Here is a 19,296-nt window from a genome sequence, read left to right as displayed (position 1 = left end):
GGAGCATTAGTTCTGGGATGAGCCAGGGGACAGAAGCAGGGAGCAGGGATTAGGGGCACGGTTCACGCGAGAGCCTGGGGAGGCTGTGAGAAGAAGCCTAGTGGCTTTCAGTGAGGCTTTGGGACAGACTTAGAGGAAAACCAGACAGTGATATCAAACACTAGCAAAAAGAAGACCCTTGTTATGTAATAGGAGGAAGTTATGTAACAACATGGCTTGCCGTAATGTGAGGAATTTTAAAAAGATTTCTTAGTCATGCTTATGATCTAGTAAAGAGATTTCCAGGAAAGGTAGTGATCTGAGAGCCACTTGGCTTCATCTCAGGACCTCTGACAAATGTGAAAGGAGCTAGAGAATTTAGAAAAAAAAAAAGAACTGTTCAGTGCAAAGGAGCTACTGAGTTTGGAAATAAAACAGTTCCTCACTCATAGCCTCTCCAGGTGGCAGATTATGCTGAAATTAGGAAATGACTTTTGGGCAAAGGATAACTACACTGTGAGGCAGACATGGTTTAAAGATAAAGCCAAGGGCATGACTGAAAACCTTTGTTAAGATCTCAGAGTGATTTAAGGTGGTGGATCATAGACCCTTTCAAACTCATATGGTTAGTATGATCATTAATATTGTTTTAATTAGGATGTGCAATATTCATTTAGGAAAAAAAGAAAAACCCTCAACTTAAGCCTTTGAGCCTTCATCCTTTCATTGTGAAATGATATTATTCTGTATTGGCCGACCACCTTAAAATTTTGAGCTTCACCAGACGCGTTCGCTATTTAATCATTATTTTAATCAAACTTGTGGGGTGAGCAGGACAAATATCATTATTCTTCATTCTGCCCAATGGCATCACAAGTCACCTTCACTCTCTATTTTCTTGTCACCCTTTGGTTCAATGACTAGTTCTTTGTGGAAGTGTCTCCTCTATACTGGGCACTGTTCATATTACCTAAATCGTTCCGTTAGTTCCCTTAACAACCTGATACAGGTGGTGTTATTATACCTGACTGTCAGATGAGGTAATTAAAAAGTACAAGAAGTTAAATAAAATTTCTGAAATCATATTACTACTCTGTTCCAGAATCAGGAGCATAATCTGGTCTTCATGACTGAGAAGTAAGAAAGTTATCTTTCCATTTCACTTGGCCTTCTTGCATGTAACAGTCAAAAAGAAAATTAAAAAAAAATAAAAAAGCAAAGTCATTTGATTTGTCATTCTTTTGCTGTAAAATACTGAGATTTTACTAGCTTCAATATCTCCCAAAAAGTCATCCTAAGGCAGTATTCCTTATACAAATTATATAAAGAGTTTTTGCTTTAAATTTAAAATTAAGATGGAAAAGAATCATTTATTTAACATTTATAGTATTTTTTTTTTAATTTCATGGATCAGATCAGATCTGTCACTCAGTCGTGTCGGACTCTTTGCGACCCTGTGAATCGCAGCACGCCAGGCCTCCCTGTCCATTACCAACTCCTGGAGTTCACTGAGACTCACATCCATCGAGTCAGTGATGCCATCCAGCCATCTTATCCTCTGTCGTCCCCTTCTCCTCTTGCCCCCAATCCCTCCCAGCGTCAGAGTCTTTTCCAATGAGTCAACTCTTCACATGAGGTGGCCAAAGTACTGGAGTTTCAGCTTTAACATCATTCCTTCCAAAGAAATCCCAGGGCTGATCTCCTTCAGAATGGACTGGTTGGATCTCCTTGCAGTCCAAGGGACTCTCAAGAGTCTTCTCCAACACCACAGTTCAAAAGCATCAATTCTTTGGTGCTCAGCCTTCTTCACAGTCCAACTCTCACATCCATACATGACCACAGGAAGAAAGGCAAGAGAAACCCGAGTAAGACGGTAGGTGTTGCAAGAGGGCATCAGAGGGCAAACCCACTGAAACCATACACTCAAAAAACTAGTCAATCTAATCACACTAGGACCACAGCCTTGTCTAACTCAGTGAAACTAAGCCATGCCTGGTGAGAAACCCAAGACAGGCGGGTCATGGTGGAGAGATCTGACAGAATGTGGTCCACTGGAGAAGGGAATTGCAAACCACTTCAGTATTCTTGCCTTGAGAACCCCATTAACAGTATGAAAAGGCAAAATGATAGGATACTGAAAGAGAAACTCCCCAGGTCAGTAGGTGCCCAATATGCTACTGGAGATCAGTGGAGAAATAACTCCAGAAAGAATGAAGGGATGGAGCCAAAGCAAAAAGAATACCCAGCTGTGGATGTGACTGGTGATAGAAGCAAGGTCCAATGCTGTAAACAGCAATATTGCATAGGAACCTGGAATGTCAGGTCCATGAATCAAGGCAAATTGGAAGTGGTCAAATGAGATGGCAAGAGTGAATGTCAACATTCTAGGAATCAGCGAACTGAAATGGACTGGAATAGGTGAATTTAACTCAGATGACCATTATATCTACTACTGCAGGCAGGAATCCCTCAGAAGAAATGGAGTGGCCGTCATGGTCAACAAGAGAGTCCGAAATGCAGTACTTGGATGCAATCTGAAAAACGACAGAATGATCTCTGTTCGTTTCCAAGGCAAACCGTTCAATATCACAGTAATCCAAGTCTATGCCCCAACCAGTAATGCTGAAGAAGCTGAAGTTGAATGGTTCTATGAAGACCTACAAGACCTTTTACAACTAACACACAAAAAAGATGCCCTTTTCATTATAGGGGGCTGGAATGCAAAAGTAGGAAGTCAAGAAACACCTGGAGTAACAGGCAAATTTGGCCTTGGATTTGGACTGAAGCAGGGCAAAGACTAATAGAGTTTTGCCAAGAAAATGCACTGGTCATAGCAAACACCCTCTTCCAACAACACAAGAGAAGACTCTATACATGGACATCACCAGATGGTCAACACTGAAATCAGATTGATTATATTCTTTGCAGCCAAAGATGGAGAAGCTCTATATAGCCAGCAAAATCAAGACCAGGAGCTGACTGTGGCTCAGACCATGAACTCCTTATTGCCAAATACAGACTTAAATTGAAGAAAGTAGGGAAAACCACTAGACCATTCAGGCATGACCTAAATCAAATCCCTTATGATTATACAGTGGAAGTGAGAAATAGATTTAAGGGCCTAAATATGATAGATAGAGTGCCTGATGAACTATGGAATGAGGTTCATGACATTGTACAGGAGACAGGGTCAAGACCATCCCCATGGAAAAGAAATGCAAAAAAGCAAAATGGCTGTCTGGGGAGGCCTTATGAATAGCTGTGAAAAGAAGAGAAGTGAAAAGCAAAGGAGAAAAGGAAAGATATACACATCTGAATGCAGAGTTCCAAAGAATAGCAAGAAGAGATAAGAAAGCCTTCTTCAGTGATCAATGCAAAGAAATAGAGGAAAACAACAGAATGGGAAAGACTAGGGATCTCTTGAAGAAAATCAGAGATACCAAAGGAATATTTCATGCAAAGATGGGCTCGATAAAGGACAGAAATGTTATGGACCTAACAGAAGCAGAAGATATTAAGAAGAGATGGCAAGAATACACAGGAGAACTGTACAAATAAGATCTTCATGACCCAGATAATCACGATGGTGTGATCACTGATCTAGAGCCAGACATCCTGGAATGTGAAGTCAAGTGGGCCTTAGAAAGCATCACTACAAACAAAACTCGTGGAGGTGATGGAATTCCAGTTGAGCTATTCCAAATCCTGAAAGAAGATGCTGTGAAAGTGCTGCACTCAATATGCCAGCAAATTTGGAAAACTCAGCAGTGGCCACAGGACTGGAAAAGGTCAGTTTTCACTCCAATCCCAAAGAAAGGCAATGCCAAAGAATGCTCAAACTACCGCACAATTGCACTCATCTCACACGCTAGTAAAGTAATGCTCAAAATTCTCCAAGCCAGGCTTCAGCAATATGTGAACCATGAATTTCCTGATGTTCAAGTTGGTTTTAGAAAGGGCAGAGGAACCAGAGATCAAATTGCCAACATCTGATGGATCATAGAAAAAGCAAGAGAGTTCCAAAAAAGCATCTATTTCTGCTTTACTGACTATGCCAAAGCCTTTGACTGTGTGGATCACAATAAACTGTGGAAAATTCTGAAAGAGATGGGAATACCACACCACCTGATCTGCCTCTTGAGAAATTTGTATTCAGGTCAGGAAGCAACAGTTAGAACTGGACATGGAACAACAGACTGGTTCCAAATAGGAAAAGGAGTTCGTCAAGGCTGTATATTGTCATCCTGTTTATTTATTTCACATATAAGCTGTAGCAGATTTCTAATATAAACATTTGATGTTCCATACTTTTATATTTTCATTAAAAAGTATAATCTAGAATGGTATTTAAATAATAACTTAATCTTATATGCATATAAAGAAACAGATGCTCAGTATTTAGATAGTGACTATTTTTTAAAATTCCTCATGGGTACATTGGCATGCATTATAGTAAATACTTGAAATACTTTGCTTTATTTATAATATAGTGGTGATCTTATGTTCTCCTTTAGTTGGATTGGCTATGACTCATTGGTTCTGGGGATCAGACTCTAGAAATATGAAATGAATAAAAGTCCTTTCATTCACTTGTTCACTCATTCATAGCTCTTCCAGCAAAACGTATTAAAATAGGTGGAGAAGGGATAGGCTACCCACTCCAGTGTTCTTGGGCTTCCCTGGTGGCTCAGCTGGAAAAGAATCCACCTGCAATGCAGGAAGAACACCTGGGTCCAATCCCTGGGTTGGGAAGATCCCCTGGAGGAGGGTATGGCAACCCACTCCAGTATTCTTGCCTAGAGAATCCCCATGGACAGAGGAGCCTGGCAGGCTACAGTCTCTGGGGTCACAAAGAGTTGGACACCACTCAGTGACTAAGCATAGACATGCGCTGTGCTATTCCTTGACTTATAGTCAAAAGGAAAAAGAAAACTAAAAATGCAGCCTGGTGGTATGTTCTGTGCTAGAGGTTCAAATGACGCAATGGAACATCAGAGCTGGAGGTCAGGAGGGTTCAGTGAAGAAGGAATTTTCAGTTCAAAGACTCATTGGACTTAGCCAAATTGAGCAATTCATTGACGAACATGGAAATGACCCATTCCTGTAAAAGAGCAGGCGGAAAAAGTGAATTTGTAAGCAGGAGGCAATGAAACAGACGCCAGGCACCCTTATGAATCCTCAGGGTGAGGAATTAAGAGATGGCAATTGCCGGGAGCCGGCATATTGCATATTGAGTGCATATTGAGTGCAGCACTTTCCACAGCATCATCTTTCAGGATCTGGAGTAGCTCAACTGGAATTCTATCACTGCCGGTAGCCAGCGTGAGGAACTCCGCCCATGACAAAGGTCATGAGGAAGGAGGCTTGGCATACGCAAAGGCGGGATCGAGCTTCAGGAGTCCCCCTGGAAATTCTCGAGCATATATCCCCAAAACCAGAGTCTGCCTACTTTCTGCTTTGTGCTTTCACCTACACCTCTGACTTTACGGGGGGCTGTCCCCCACTACCTCTCAGAAAAAAGAGTTAGCTTACAGTTCCAGTTAATAATTCCTGGGTGTGACAGTGTTTAACCTACAAACTCCTTTGGAAATCCGATTGTTCAGAGCCTCCCAACTGTGAGAGGCAGGAGATGTTCTAAACTGTGTAAACACAGATTCTTTTGAGTAGTTAAAAGATTGATTAGAAATTGTATTGGTGAAGGGATTTTCACTTGTTGGGCCAATGTTTGCTGCTAAGTTTCCATATCCCTTACCTGCTGTGTCCCTGGCAGTGTATTGATTAATATAATTGGTGTAAGTAGTAGCTTTAATGTTTGTAACCTGGGACCCTTGAGTTAATTCTTTTTCTTGTTGTAGCCCACCACACCTTTGCTCTGTAGGAATGCAGCTTTATCTAATGCTTTTGGAGGGTGGCTCCTGACCAATCACCTTTGGAGAAAAATAAGTTTTCTGAAGAAAGGGTCTTAAAATGTTAACAGGCCTCCAGGCCAGAAGATGATGCAAATCACCTAAGCTTTTGCATATGATAAGTTTGCAGGAAGAAAGCCTGGCTTGCTGCCTGACTCTACCCCTTCCCCCATTATCCTCTATGCATAACTTAAGGTATAAAAACTACTTTGGAAAATAAAGTGCGGGCCTTGTTCACCGAAACTTGGTCTCACCATGTCGTTCTTTCTCTTACCTTCTGGCTGAATTATTCAGCCTCTTTTCTCCACTGAATTTCCTCACTGAGCTATCCTTATTTCAGCCTCTTTTCTTCACTGAATTTTACTGAGCTATCCTCATTCTATTACTCTTTATATCCTTAATTAACATTTAATTAAGCAATTGTTTCCTGATCTTCGCCTACGCCGTCTCTCCTTCGAATACCCTGGATCAGCCGGGGCTGGTCCCCGGCAGGCGATGGGGTGAACCTGTCCGTGTTTTACATCTAGGGCTCAGGTAGCACATTTCGGTGCTGGGAATTTGGGATGTCGGCACTCCCACCAAGCTTGTTGAACCCTGTCTTTAGCCAGTAGTGGGAGGAGGTGGAGCCTAGGGTTGTTGAATGAGGTGCCCTCATGCTGCTGCCTCCTGACAGCCTGTGACCTCAGGGAAGCCGTTTTCTTGTTCCGAGCTCTAAGAATGAGTGGTCCAGGGAACAAGGTGAAAACCGCATCCCTTTGTCCAACCCTGCCCTGTAAGTCACACACAGTCACTTCTGTTAAACTGTATGAGTTACAATGAGTCACAGTTCAGTTCAGTTCAGTCCTCAGTCATGTCCGACTCTTCGCGACCCCATGAATCGCAGCACGCCAGGCTTCCCTGTCCATCACCAACTCCCGGAGTTCACTGAGACTCACGTCCATTGAGTCAGTGATGCCATCCAGTCATCTCATCCTCTGTTGTCCCCTTCTCCTCCTGCCCCCAACACCTCCCAGCATCAGAGTCTTTTCCAATGAGTCAACTCTTTGCATAAGATGGCCAAAGTACTGGAGTTTCAGCTTTAGCATCATTCCTTCCAAAGAACACCCAGGACTGGTCTCCTTTAGGATGGACTGGTTGGATCTCCTTGCAGTCCAAGGGACTCCCAAGAGTCTTCTCCAAAACCATAGCTCAAAAGCATCAATTCTTCAGTGCTCAGCTTTCTTCACAGTCCAACTCTCACATCCATACATGACCACTGGAAAAATCATAGCCTTGACTAGATGGACCTTGTTGACAAAGTAATGTCTCTGCTTTTGAATATGCTATCTAGGTTGGTCATAACTTTCCTTCACAAGCCTTCCCAAATTCAAGGGAGAAGAGGACATGAAGGAGGGTCCAAGCCACATCGTGTGGAATGGGAGGATTCTGGGGCCATCTTTGAACCATGCGCTCTCTTGCCATTCATCACTCTAACAATAAAAAAGTCTGGCTGGCTTCCTCCTAAGTCTCATTTGTTCTAATTTTTCATTGGCTTTACTCTAGTTTCTCAATGAAAATGATCCCTTTCATCTTCATAGACGAACTTCTGAATATCTAATCAGAGTGCTTTGATTTTTTTTTTAAAATATATTGTCACCAAAGAAAGTGACATATTCAAGAATGGAGACTGCCAGCATTGTGTTTTTGACATTCACTGGCTTATGAAATTGTAAAGCATTCTAAAAGGACCAAAGGCTTAGAGATTTGATGAAATAAGTCATTTTAGTTATCATTATATTTTTAGCAAAAAGAGAAAATTCATGATGAAATACTCTCCAACTCTTTGGAGATCATCTATTTTTTCCCTCTATAGTCTTTGGCTCTCTCTGCAACCTTTGACACCATTGGCTATTTAATACATGAACTTCTCTTGTTTTTCAAGCTTTCTTGTCATCATATTTGGTGGGGCTAGTGGTAAAGGGCCTGCCTGCCAATGCAGCAGACCTAAGAGATGCAGATTCGATCCCTGGGTCAGTAAGATCCTCTGGAGAAGGAAATGGCATCCCACTCCAGTATTCTTGCCTGGAGAATTCCATAGACAGAGGAGGCTGGTGGGCTACAGTCCATGGGATCACAAAAAGTCAGACACAACTGAAGCGACTGAGCACAGCACAGCCTTCTGAGCAGAACTGCCTTTCTCCCTTTTCCTTTAGACTTTCTGTGTCCAACCATTAAGGACCAGTATATAATTTTACACAATTTTCCTAAGCAACTTTATCATCTTGTATGGTTTTATTACCACCAGTGTTCTGTATTGCTGTAACCAATAATTCAGAATTCTGGACACACATATCCAATTACGCCCTAGGCATCTCCATGGAATTAAAGTCACCTGAATTCCCCAGGTCCAAAATTAAAATCATCGTCTTCTCTTCCAAACCGGTTTCTGTTTTTAAATTTTCTTTTCTCCGTGCTGGTGCTGTTATGTAGATGGTCGTCCAAACGAGAGACTCTCCAGCTGGGCACTGATTTCACTGCTGCCCTAATTCACGAACAGACTCCTTTCCTAGGTCCTGCTGTTTACGCTTTCTAGACCTTTCTGCTCCGTGTGTCCCCTCCGCCCCAGTCACCACTGCCCTGGCGGAAGCTTCCATTTTCCTTATCTAGTCACCAGGATCATCCGAGTATTAATAACCACTGATTCATTTTGCAAAGAGCTGTCACAGAAATCTTCTAAGAGCTGGATGCGAGCATATCACAACCCTGCTTAGAATTTTTAAACGACTCCCCGTAGAGTTCAGGGAACATTGCTGTGATTGAAACTGCCTTCTATTTTTCTCGCAGCAGACTTAGGACTACACTTTCCAGCCAAAGAAAATTTCTTGCCCTGCCTTAAATCATTATTCTGGAGGTGGCTCTCATAATAACTGTGCTATGGCTGTAGGTGCCAGCATCCTTGAAGTCCTCTAGTGGCCTTGTCTTGGTCCCTGTTGACCTTGAACTTCCCAATTCCATGGGGCCAGAGAGCATCGGCTGGCTTCCTGTCCTTCTTTGAGCTGTGATCCACTCTGGGTTGGGTGGGAAAGTGCGGGGGTAGGAAGGAAACATTCTACAAAAGCATTATTGAACCTGAATCTGTTCATAAATGGGTTCCTGAACCCAGAACTTGGGTTCCTGACCTGTCGCCTTTAAGGAGCAGGTGTTTTTTTTTTTTTACTTATTTAACTTTTTTAAGATTATTATTATTATTTTTTATGTGGACCATTTAAAAGTCTTTATTGAGTTTGTTACAATAATGCTTCTGTTTTGTGTTTCTGGTTTTTGACCACAAGGAATGAGAGATCTTTGTTCCCCAACCTGGTATGGAACCACACCCCTGCTTTGGAAATGCAGAGTCTTAATCACTAAACTGCCAGGAATGTCCCTTAATTTATTTTTTTTTGATGTGTATTGGAGTATACTTTTGGTTTCTTCCCTGATGGCTCAGATGGTAGAGAATCTACCTGCAATGCGGGAGACCCGGGTTTGATCCCTGGGTCGGAAAGATCCCCTGGAGGAGGGAATGGCAGCCCACTCCAGTGTCTTGCCTGAGAATTCCATGGACAGAGGAGCCTGGCAGGCTACGGTCCACCAGGTCGCAAAGAGTCAGACATGAGTGAGGGACTAACACTGTCTTATTTTATGTATCAGAGTGATGATTCCAAGCTCTTTACCTTCCAGCTTATTATATTGTTGTTGCTGTTGTTTAGTTGCTAAGTCATGTCTGACTTTTTGCCACCACATGGACTGTAGCACGCTAGGCTCCTCTTTCCATGGGATGTCCCAGTCAAGAATATTGGAGTGGGTTGCCATTTCCTTCTGTAAGGGATCTTCCTGAGTCAAGGATTGAACTTGCGTCTCCTGCATTGGCAGGCATGTGCTTTACCATTGAGCCACCAGGGATGCCCAGCCTGTTATGTTAAATGTGACTAATTATTTGTAAGGATAAACATGATGTTAATATGAAAAGCTTATGTTATATATTACTTGTTACATATTACATAATATATATTACTTCTAAATCATTATTATTATTAACCAACTTCTATGTCAGGCTCCTAACTTAAGTATTTATTTCTACCCATATATCTGTTTTCCAAAATGCTTTGAATTGTGCCAAACTACAGGTCCTCTCTTCCATGGAGCTGACACACCCAGACAGACATCGGGCAGTAGATGCAGTCGAGGGGCTTTTACACATTATTCCACTTAATTTAGTTGTCACTATCTGGAAATGGATGTGAAAGTTGGACTATAAAGAAAGCTGAGTGCAGAAGAATTGATGCTTTTGAACTGTGGTGTTGGAGAAGACTCTTGAGAGTCCCTTGGACTGCAAGGAGATCCAACCAGTCCATCCTAAAGGAGATCAGTCCTGGTTGTTCATTGGAAGGAATGATGCTGAAGCTGAAACTCCAGTGCTTTGCCCACCTCATGCGAAGAGTTGACTTATTTGAAAAGACCCTGATGCTGGGAGGGATTAGGGGCAGGAGGAGAAGGGAACAACAGAGGATGAGATGGTTGGATGGTATCATTGACTCAATGGACATGAGTTTGGGTAAACTTTGGGAGTTGGTGATGGACAGTGAGGCCTGCTGTGCTTTGATTCATGGGGTCGCACAGAGTTGGACACGACTGAGTGACTGAACTGAACTGAACTGATCTGGAGATGCAAATACTGAACTGAACTGATCTGGAGATGCAAATACTGACTCACTTTGTAGAGGAGACTGAGACCAAGGGAACTCGATTATCCACATTCACAGGTTAGGAAGAAGAAGAAACTGTATTTCTTCTTTATTTTCTGACTTCAATTCCACAAAGATCTTCAATTTGAGGAAGTAATACTCAATCACCTAAAATAGCTATGAACAATGCAAGACAGCATACATTCAGGTGCAAGAAGCTGTGATAATTGCACTCTGATGATTTTTGCCTTTCTCTGCAGTCACCTAGTAATAGAGGCAAGGGTCAGATTCATTTCTCCATTGGCTTAGAGACCCAAGGAATATTCTCTGCTCTGCATTTTAAGCTTAAAGGCAAGCAGTTGGAATATGTAATATACATATATCCCTGCTCCTGTTACAATGTTGAAATGTTGCAGGCATTTTAAGCAGTTTTCCTCATTCACAAATGATCACTCAAGTAAGAGTTGACAGGAACTTTATGGGACTGAAGAAACGAATCACCCTCAGTTAAGATAAATTATGATTTTATTCATGGAACTTTTATTTTCCAAATAGCAGAAGTTGATATTCCTTCTCTCTAGAAGCAGGATTGAAGGATAATTTTGATTCTTGTAGACTTATCAATATACAATGTATCTTAAATGACAGCAGTAATTATATCATCACAAGTACTGAAGTTGGAGACCTTTATTTATTAATTCCCTTAGACTCACAGTATGTTTAGTAATAATGGTAAGTTGATTCCTAAAATGACAATTTTTCTTCATGAACATAATTTAAAGATTTAAGTATTTAGAGTATTTGCTTTCTTTATGGTTCTTTTATGGCATGTCTGTTTTTGACATTATGGATCATTCCAAAATAAACCTTCCCTTGTCCTGGATGAGTCAACCGGTCAGTTTCATTGGTTTTGTATTATGTTCTTAGTATTGGGTTATACTATCTATTTCTTCCACTTTATGGTTAAGAAATTTTAAAAAGTTATCAAGTAAAAGTATATTGAAGTGCATTAAATTTCACCATTTACTAGACCAGTTTCTGGCATTCACTATGGGCATTAGTTTAACTATGTCTTTCAGATTATTCAGAGTTCATGTGTGAGGAGCAGACTTAAGTTTCTGTATCCAAGCAGGTGTTATAAACATTAATAAACCCCCACAAAAACCCTGGGAAAGGAGGACGCTATTATGTCTACTTTGTAGATAAAGAACTTGCAGCTTGTAATCAGGCCACAGTGAGCCAGACATAGAAGAGTTTCCCATAAACAGTGAGACAGAATCACAGGTTTGTACTCCAAAATACAGCAGTCATTTCTGGTAATCGCCTTTATTTGTGATTTTTATGCAGTAAACATTAATTTAGTTTGTACTATATGCAAGGCATTAAGCCCATCTGCATGGGGCCTTGTCATAAAATTAGTTCTAAGCACAGTCTTCCTTAAGAATTGCTTTCTTATTCAAGACACTTGTATTCACAGTTGCTTGGCATCTTAGATTGGTCTGTATTCTTCCTTCTATCTTTTTGTTATGAATTTAAGAACAGCTGGTATTTGCTTTACCCACCCCCCACCACCCTTTCCTTGCACGTAATCTGCTTCCACACCCCTTCCCTTATTTCTGTGAGGGTTCTGAAGAAGAGATACCTCTTCTCATCTTTAAAGTAACCCCGTCGCTTTTTGCTTCCTGAAGTTTTTTGCTCCCATACTATGCATTCTTTCTCCAATCCTTTCAGTATCAATTATATGCATTCTTCCATCTAAATTTTCTATTTAAAAGTCTCAGTTCAGTTGCTCAGTCGTGTCTGACTCTTTGCGACCCCATAGACAGCAGCAGGCCAGGTCTCCCTGTCCATCACCAGCCCCCGGAGCTTGCTCAAACTCAAGTCCATCGAGTTGGTGATGCCATCCAACCATCTCATCCTCTGTTGTCCGTGTCATACAGAGAGAAGTGAGTCAGAAAGAGAAAAACTAATATTGCATGCTAACATACAGATGGAATCTAGAAAACTGGTGCAGATGATCTTATTTGCAAGCAGAACTAGAGACACAGATGCAGAGAACAAATATGTGGATACCAAGGTGGAACGGGGATGGGTGGGAGGAATCGGGTTATTGGGATTGGCATGTGTACACTACTGTCTATAAAATGGATCATGAGAACTCACCATAGAGCACAGGCAATGCTACTCAGCGCTCTGCAGTGACCTGATGGGAAAGAAGTCCAAAAAGGAGGGGCTATATGTTGATGTATGGGGACTATCCTGGTGGCTTAAATGCTAAAGAATCTGCCTGCAACGCAGGAGACCCAAGTTCGATCCCTGGGTTGGGAAGATCCTCTGAAGAAGGAAACGGCAACCCACTCCAGTCTTCTTGCCTGGAGAATCCCATGGACAGAGGAGCCTGGTGGGCTGCAGTCCATGGGGTCGCAAAGAGTCGGACATGACTGAGTAACTAACACGCATACACATATGTACATGTATAGCTGATTCACTTTACAGTACAGTGGAAACCAACACAACATTGTAAAGCAACTATACTCCTAGACAAATTAATTTCAAAAGCAAAAAAAAAAAATAAGTCTAGCAGTCTTCTCCCTTGCACATTACTATCCTATTTTCATGTCTTTAATAGTCAGGCCTTTTAACGTGTGTTCTCATATCCATTGTGATCCTTCCCTTAGCACATTTTTTTTTTTTTTTTCTGCAACAGTTTGCAAGCTCTTGAGTTTAGCACATCACAGACTTAGATACTTCCATGCTACAGACTTCGTGTCTGCGTCTCTCCAAAATTTGTACTTGGAAATCTCAGTGCCCAGTGTTAGGAGGTAGGGGCTTCGGGGTGATTTGGCTATAAGGGCAGAGTGAGCCCTCGTGGATGAGAGTATTGCCCTTATGGCAAAGACCCTTAAGAGACCCCCAGCCCCTTCCACCTACCACCTGGAGGTATCAGAAGTTGGCTGTGTCAACTCAGAAGAGGGCCTTCATGGTCCGTGCTGTCCTCATCTTGGACTTCTAGCCTCCAGAACTATGAGAAATAACATTTTTGTTATAAGCTATGCAGTTTGTGATATTGTGTTATAGCTGCCCAAATGAACTAAGCCATCACATAACCAGATAATCAATGCTTCATTCCATATCTTATAGCTCTTATTCAAATTTAAAATACTTTTTCCTAATTTAACATTGCTGCACAAGTGTCTTTCTTCAAATTCTAATATTTCTAAGATTCTAACCTTACATGGTCTTCTTGACACCATAGATAGGTGTGAATATATATAGTAAATAGATATTTTGCTAAATATATAGTATATAAGCATATATTATATATTGCAAGCATATATCTTATAAATACATATGTATATTTAGTTTTCTCTCAGCTTCTTCTTTGTTATCTGTGCACCTCCTCTCTTCTCTTATCACCAAATGCTTCGGGAAACAATCCAGCCCTCTGCTCTTGCAGGGGGAACTTCCACCATCTGTTCAATTACCTGCTGCCTTGTTAAGTGGAGCAGATGACTGCACCCTGGACGGGGCAGATAAGGAACAATGTCTAGAACTAAAGGACTCGAGAGATAGAGAAATAACACCTCCTCTTTTGCATTTAGATAAGCTCAGCTTGCGCACTGAGAACCCGTTCGGCCATCCTTGTGAAGAGGTTCTGCCGTCTGGTCTTGAGTCTTTGCCTGAGAAGAGTGGTGCTGAAGAATCCCTCACAGGTAACTTCACTCAGGGCTCTGCTGACCTGTCACTGCCTGCAGTTCGCCTGTAGGGAGCACGCGTTTGTTTCGGTATCCTATTTGGGACTACGTGACCATTCACCTGTTTTGTGATCTCAATAATAAACTAGGAGGTCCAGAGCACATTTTCCACAGACTTTGTGAACCAATTTCTGTGTTGGAGTTTTCTTACTCCTAATTACTCCATACCCTAAATTAAAAAAAAAGAAAAGAAAAGAAAAAATTAGCACAAGCTTGCCATTATATTCAGTCAAATATTCCACATTTCCAATATTTTATTTCTCATTAGAACACTGTGTCTTCAAGTCTTATTTTTATGATTTCTAAACATGCTGCAGTATATGTCTCATAAGGCCTTTTGCACTCTAATGTAATAAAGCGTATAGAATCCCTTTGTGTATATGCAAACAAAAGTGAATCCCTTTAAGTCTTTATACAATTCTCTTGATTTTATTTTTCTTATAGTTTTATTAGCCTTGTACGTGCTATCCAATACTTTATTTATTTTCTGTTATGTTGAATATTATTTACCTAAAGTAGCAATGATATTTTACACAATTACTAAACCCTGTAATGCTGGAGAGAAATAGATTTGGAACTAAGTGGCAAAAGAAAAAAAAATTATCTTGAATTTTAGTTACCCTTCATATGAATTTCTCTCTACATATATACATTTATTAATTCCTATACAAAATGATGTGCGCTATTTCTATATGTTATAGTTCTTGATTGGTAAAACATGTTTTATTTTCTAATTATTTATTATATACCTATTTTTTCTAGTAGGAAAAAAATATACTCTCATTCACCCAAATGTAATTATAGAAATTACCAAAATATGTGACATAAACATAACCAGTAGAAATAGTGGCTACTAAATATTTAGCCGTCCTCTTTTTTCTTCACATATTGTGTTTATAAACATGCACACACGCAATTGTTTTGTACTATTTAGCAAGGTGTTTTTTTAGCAACTTATAAATGTGTGTGTATGTATGTGTATTAATTTTGCTAAAGCATTTTAATATTTTTTAGTGAGAACTTCATCGTGAAAACTGATTAGATTAAAAAATATTCTGCCTTTTTTTAAACCAGTTTAAACCATTGCAGAGATCATCCTAAAAATCAAACTTTTAAGAAGGCTTTTCACAAGATCTGTACATTTTTTTCATAATACAAAGATTAAATCATTTAATGTGCCAATATGCTAATGCCTTATTCTTAATGTATATTTCTGAATTCTGTTCTATTTTTCCTGCTTATTTTGGAGTCAAGTTTCTTTAAAAACCTATTGCTAATAAAGGATTGTGGTGTAGACCTACATATAAAAACGTATTAATGCATGCTTTTCTAATAGTGAAGATAATTGTATAAAACTCATAGTGAATGTATGACTTCTCCAAGTCTCAGGAATTAGCTGCAATATGGTGCTATGGGAAAAAGCAAAACTGAATTCAGAATACTCTGTACTTTGATCCTATAATATCTGATCTATTACTTAACTTCTCTCAATCTCTTTCATCTCAGTATTAAAAAGAGGGAAATAACATGGAATTTACCTTTCACACGCCATCGTGAATATCACAATATTTACATGAGTATCATGTGAATAACATGAGGCAACTGTGCCCAGGAAAAGTCAGCCATTGAATCAGGATTAAAACATGACTTTGGTTGTCAAACTGCATAGGCTCAAGTTCCATCCCTCTTACCCATTAGCTGGATGACTTTCATCAAGTTAGTGAGACTTTTGGTATCTTGGTTTTCTCGTTCATGAAGTGGATGTGTTCATGGGGTTGCAAAAAGTTGGACACGACTGAGCGACTTTTAAAATAAATAAAAAATAAATGATGATCACAATAGTATTCATTGTAGGATTACTATGAAGCTGAATCATGTTGTTAATTGCAAATTAGTTGATAATATTGACTAACAAAACAGGAGGAAGTAGTCAAGAGATTTTAAATGAAGCGTCAGCAAAATAATTGTTTTCCTATTTCAAGAATTAAATGCAGAACTAATCATTCCCATATGTGTTCGTCCCCAAAATTAAACAGAGAAAAGAAAACAAGAAAAAAAAAAAAGAAGAAGAAATGCAGTGCTCCATGCAGTGGAAGGAAGCTATGTCCCTGTCTGCTCCTTAGCGGCTGAAATTTGTCTTTCAAATAGCAAAATAGAATAGTAAACACCCAGAAACATTCATTGTGAAGAGCAGTCCTGGCATCCTTCAGTGCTTCTTTCTCTTTTCCTGTAATTGCATTTATTTATTTATGCATTTACTCACTCCTGTCCCTGCTGGGTCTTCATTGCTGCGCGCTGGCTTCCTCCAGTCGCGGTGAGTGGGGGCTCCTCTCTGGTGGTGGTGCACGGGCCTCTCTTTGCCACGGCGTCTCTCCCTGTGATGCTCTAGGGCTCCAGGTTTCAGTAGCTGCCGCACGTGAGCTCAGCAGTTGCAGCTTCTGGGCCCCCGCACAGGCTCAGTAGTCCTGATGCATGGGCGTAGCCTCCAGACTAGGGATCGAACCTCTGTCTCCTGCACTGGCAGGTTGATTTCTTACCACTGAACCACCAGGAAAGCACAATGCTTGTCTTTAAAAAGCTTGTGGAGCATTTTTCCCCTCTTGTATATTTAATGCATTTTAATATGAATATGTCTATATAAATTCTTACAGTTTGAAGACAGTTGTAAATTAATATTATGAAGAATGCCTAATAATTTTATCAAGAACCATTGGAAAACATACAGGAATGGAGTCACCTTTGTTGACCATAATTCCAGGAAAGGAAGAATATGAAGCACATAAAAGTAAAATCCACTTATTGGCCATCCATCATCACTCATTTCATAGCAGAGCTATTGAAATGAACCTTATTTTCTAATTAAGAATTTCCTTTATGGCCAGTAAATTACTTCCATGATTTGCCCTGTAGCTCTGCAGAATGCCACCATCACACTCTGTCTCAGATATAATGGAGGAAATTTCTATATTCATAAAATGAATGTTTTCTGTCCAGAATTGCTTTTGATTAGTATGAGCTACATTACTGACACTGCCTTTTTCTGGGAAAGAACCCTGAGTATATTTTATCAAAGTGCAGTAACTGTGCTGGAAGTAAGATAGCAATGGCATTCGTTAGCTTTGATTCTAATGGCTGTAAGAGCCACAGAAAAGTAGGACTTTGTGCTACCTTTGCATAAAATAATGACTGTCCATTGTGTGCCAGCTTTCATGGACTTAATTTGTGTAAAGATGATAATGCTTGGCGTGTTCTTAGAGCTTTTACTTCCTGAAGCTCCACTTTTCATTTCTGAACGTGCCTGTCAGTGTCGCCAGAAGAATCAGTGAAAACGACCTTGGCCTTCGGCATGAGTGGTCTAAATTGAAAGAAGCATATTTAGAGGGCTGAGACCCAGCCACAAACCCAACAGCCAGCTGGATAATAAAGCAAAGGCAGCTGCCAGCCCAGCTGTGCAATGCGCTCGTGGGGCGGTGTTTGGTTCAAGACTCACTCGCCTGCCTCATATCTGCACCCAGAGAGCTGCTTCCACTGGGGTCTGTGAATTTCACTCCTCTTCTAAACTACCTGAGGATATCTGCTCAGCCTAAATTGTGTGTTTATTGTCCTTATTGTTTAAAATTCTGCTTTATCCGTGCAGGACTTGTAGAAACTTTTTAAAATTTCTTTATGTGTTTGGTCAAACCAGTCAGTCCTAAAGGAAATCAACCCTGAAATGCATCCCAATGAATATTGGGAGGACTGATGCTGAAGCTGAAGCTTCAATACTTTGGCCACCTGATGTGAAGAGCTGACTCATTGGAAAAGACCCTGATGCTGGCAAAGACTGAGGGCAAGAGGAGAAGGGAATGACAGAGGATGAGATGGTTGGATGGCATCACTGGTTTAATGGACATGGGTTTGAACAAACCCTGGGAGACGATGAAGGACAGGCAAGCCTGGCGTGCTGCAGTCCATGGGGTCGCAAAGAGTTGGACATGACTGAGCGACTGAACAACGAATGAACAGTGTGTTTGACTCCATCTGGTCTCAGTTGCAGCCCCTGGATCTACATTGCATCACGTAGGATCTTTCGTTGGGGTTCCCAGACTCTCTACTTGTGGCACATGGGCTCCAGAGGGTTCAGGCTCAGTAGTGTCAGCCAAGCATGCAACTAGCATGCGGGATCTTAGCTCTCGGACCAGGAATCAAACCAGCCTCCCCTGCGTTGCAAGGCGGGTTCTTAAGCATTGAACCTCTAGGAAAGTACCTCCACTTAGGATTAAAAAACAAAACTCTAGACTGGCCAAAGCAAAACAAAACTGCCTTTGTCTGAACTATCCACAATTGTCTTTGAGAAGTCAGCAGACAGCTGTGAATTGTCCGACAATTCACATATGAAGATAGCATGATGCTATTTATAAATGTTATACCTAGAGAGGCATTGGTAGGTGGAGAGAGAATGCACAGTGCCATTAAGGGAGGTGGAAAGAATACACAGAGTTGTCTGGAATCTGACTGACTGGGGCGTTTGTCTGTCCCAGCCCATGCCTCTTCCTCAGGGTTGGCAAGTTGAGATTATGACTTACAGACGAGCATGTAAGGAGATCTTGGTTTATAGATGAGCGTGTAAGGAGACAAGAAGATTGAAGGAGGTTACACGGTAGATGCCATGGAAGATGGGGGCTGGTCTCAGGTGGATCCTAATCTTTGACAGTACAGGTTTTCATTTCAGATTAATGTTTTGCTCGGATGTAAATTTCAATATTTGTTTTTTTTTTTTAAATCAAGATAATAACTAGGATCTTTACACCAAATCGCCTTAAAGCAGTGCTTTCAAAGAATAAAGCAATAGAAACTCAAATCATAGTGCTTTATCATGTGATTTTAGACGATTTCAACTACCAAATGCCCCAATCTATTTTCCAAGATTACTTTGATCTATTACCAGGGGTGATCTTATAATCTAAAGTTATA

The 19,296-nt window shown here is 40.7% G+C and overlaps 1 long non-coding RNA gene across 7 annotated transcripts in view; it reads left to right on the top strand.

Annotated features, from left to right (window-relative positions):
- LOC147362041 (uncharacterized) overlaps window positions 1-19,296 on the top strand; it is a 260,259-nt gene that overhangs the window by 125,008 nt on the left and 115,955 nt on the right. For 6 of the 7 annotated variants that reach the window (XR_015137728.1, XR_015137730.1, XR_015137731.1 and 3 more), the window contains one exon: window positions 14,191-14,301. The exons of the other annotated variant lie outside the window; for it this stretch is intronic. This is a non-coding gene — a long non-coding RNA (uncharacterized LOC147362041). The remainder of the gene's footprint in view (window positions 1-14,190; window positions 14,302-19,296) is intronic. 7 annotated transcript variants of the gene reach the window in all.

The sequence above is a fragment of the Bos grunniens genome, chromosome 12 (genome assembly GCF_055505025.1).
Source record: "Bos grunniens cultivar Pamir isolate PY7600 chromosome 12, Bosgru_T2T1.0, whole genome shotgun sequence".
Taxonomy (NCBI): Eukaryota; Metazoa; Chordata; class Mammalia; order Artiodactyla; family Bovidae; genus Bos; species Bos grunniens.
This window is presented reverse-complemented; position numbering and strand designations above follow the sequence as displayed.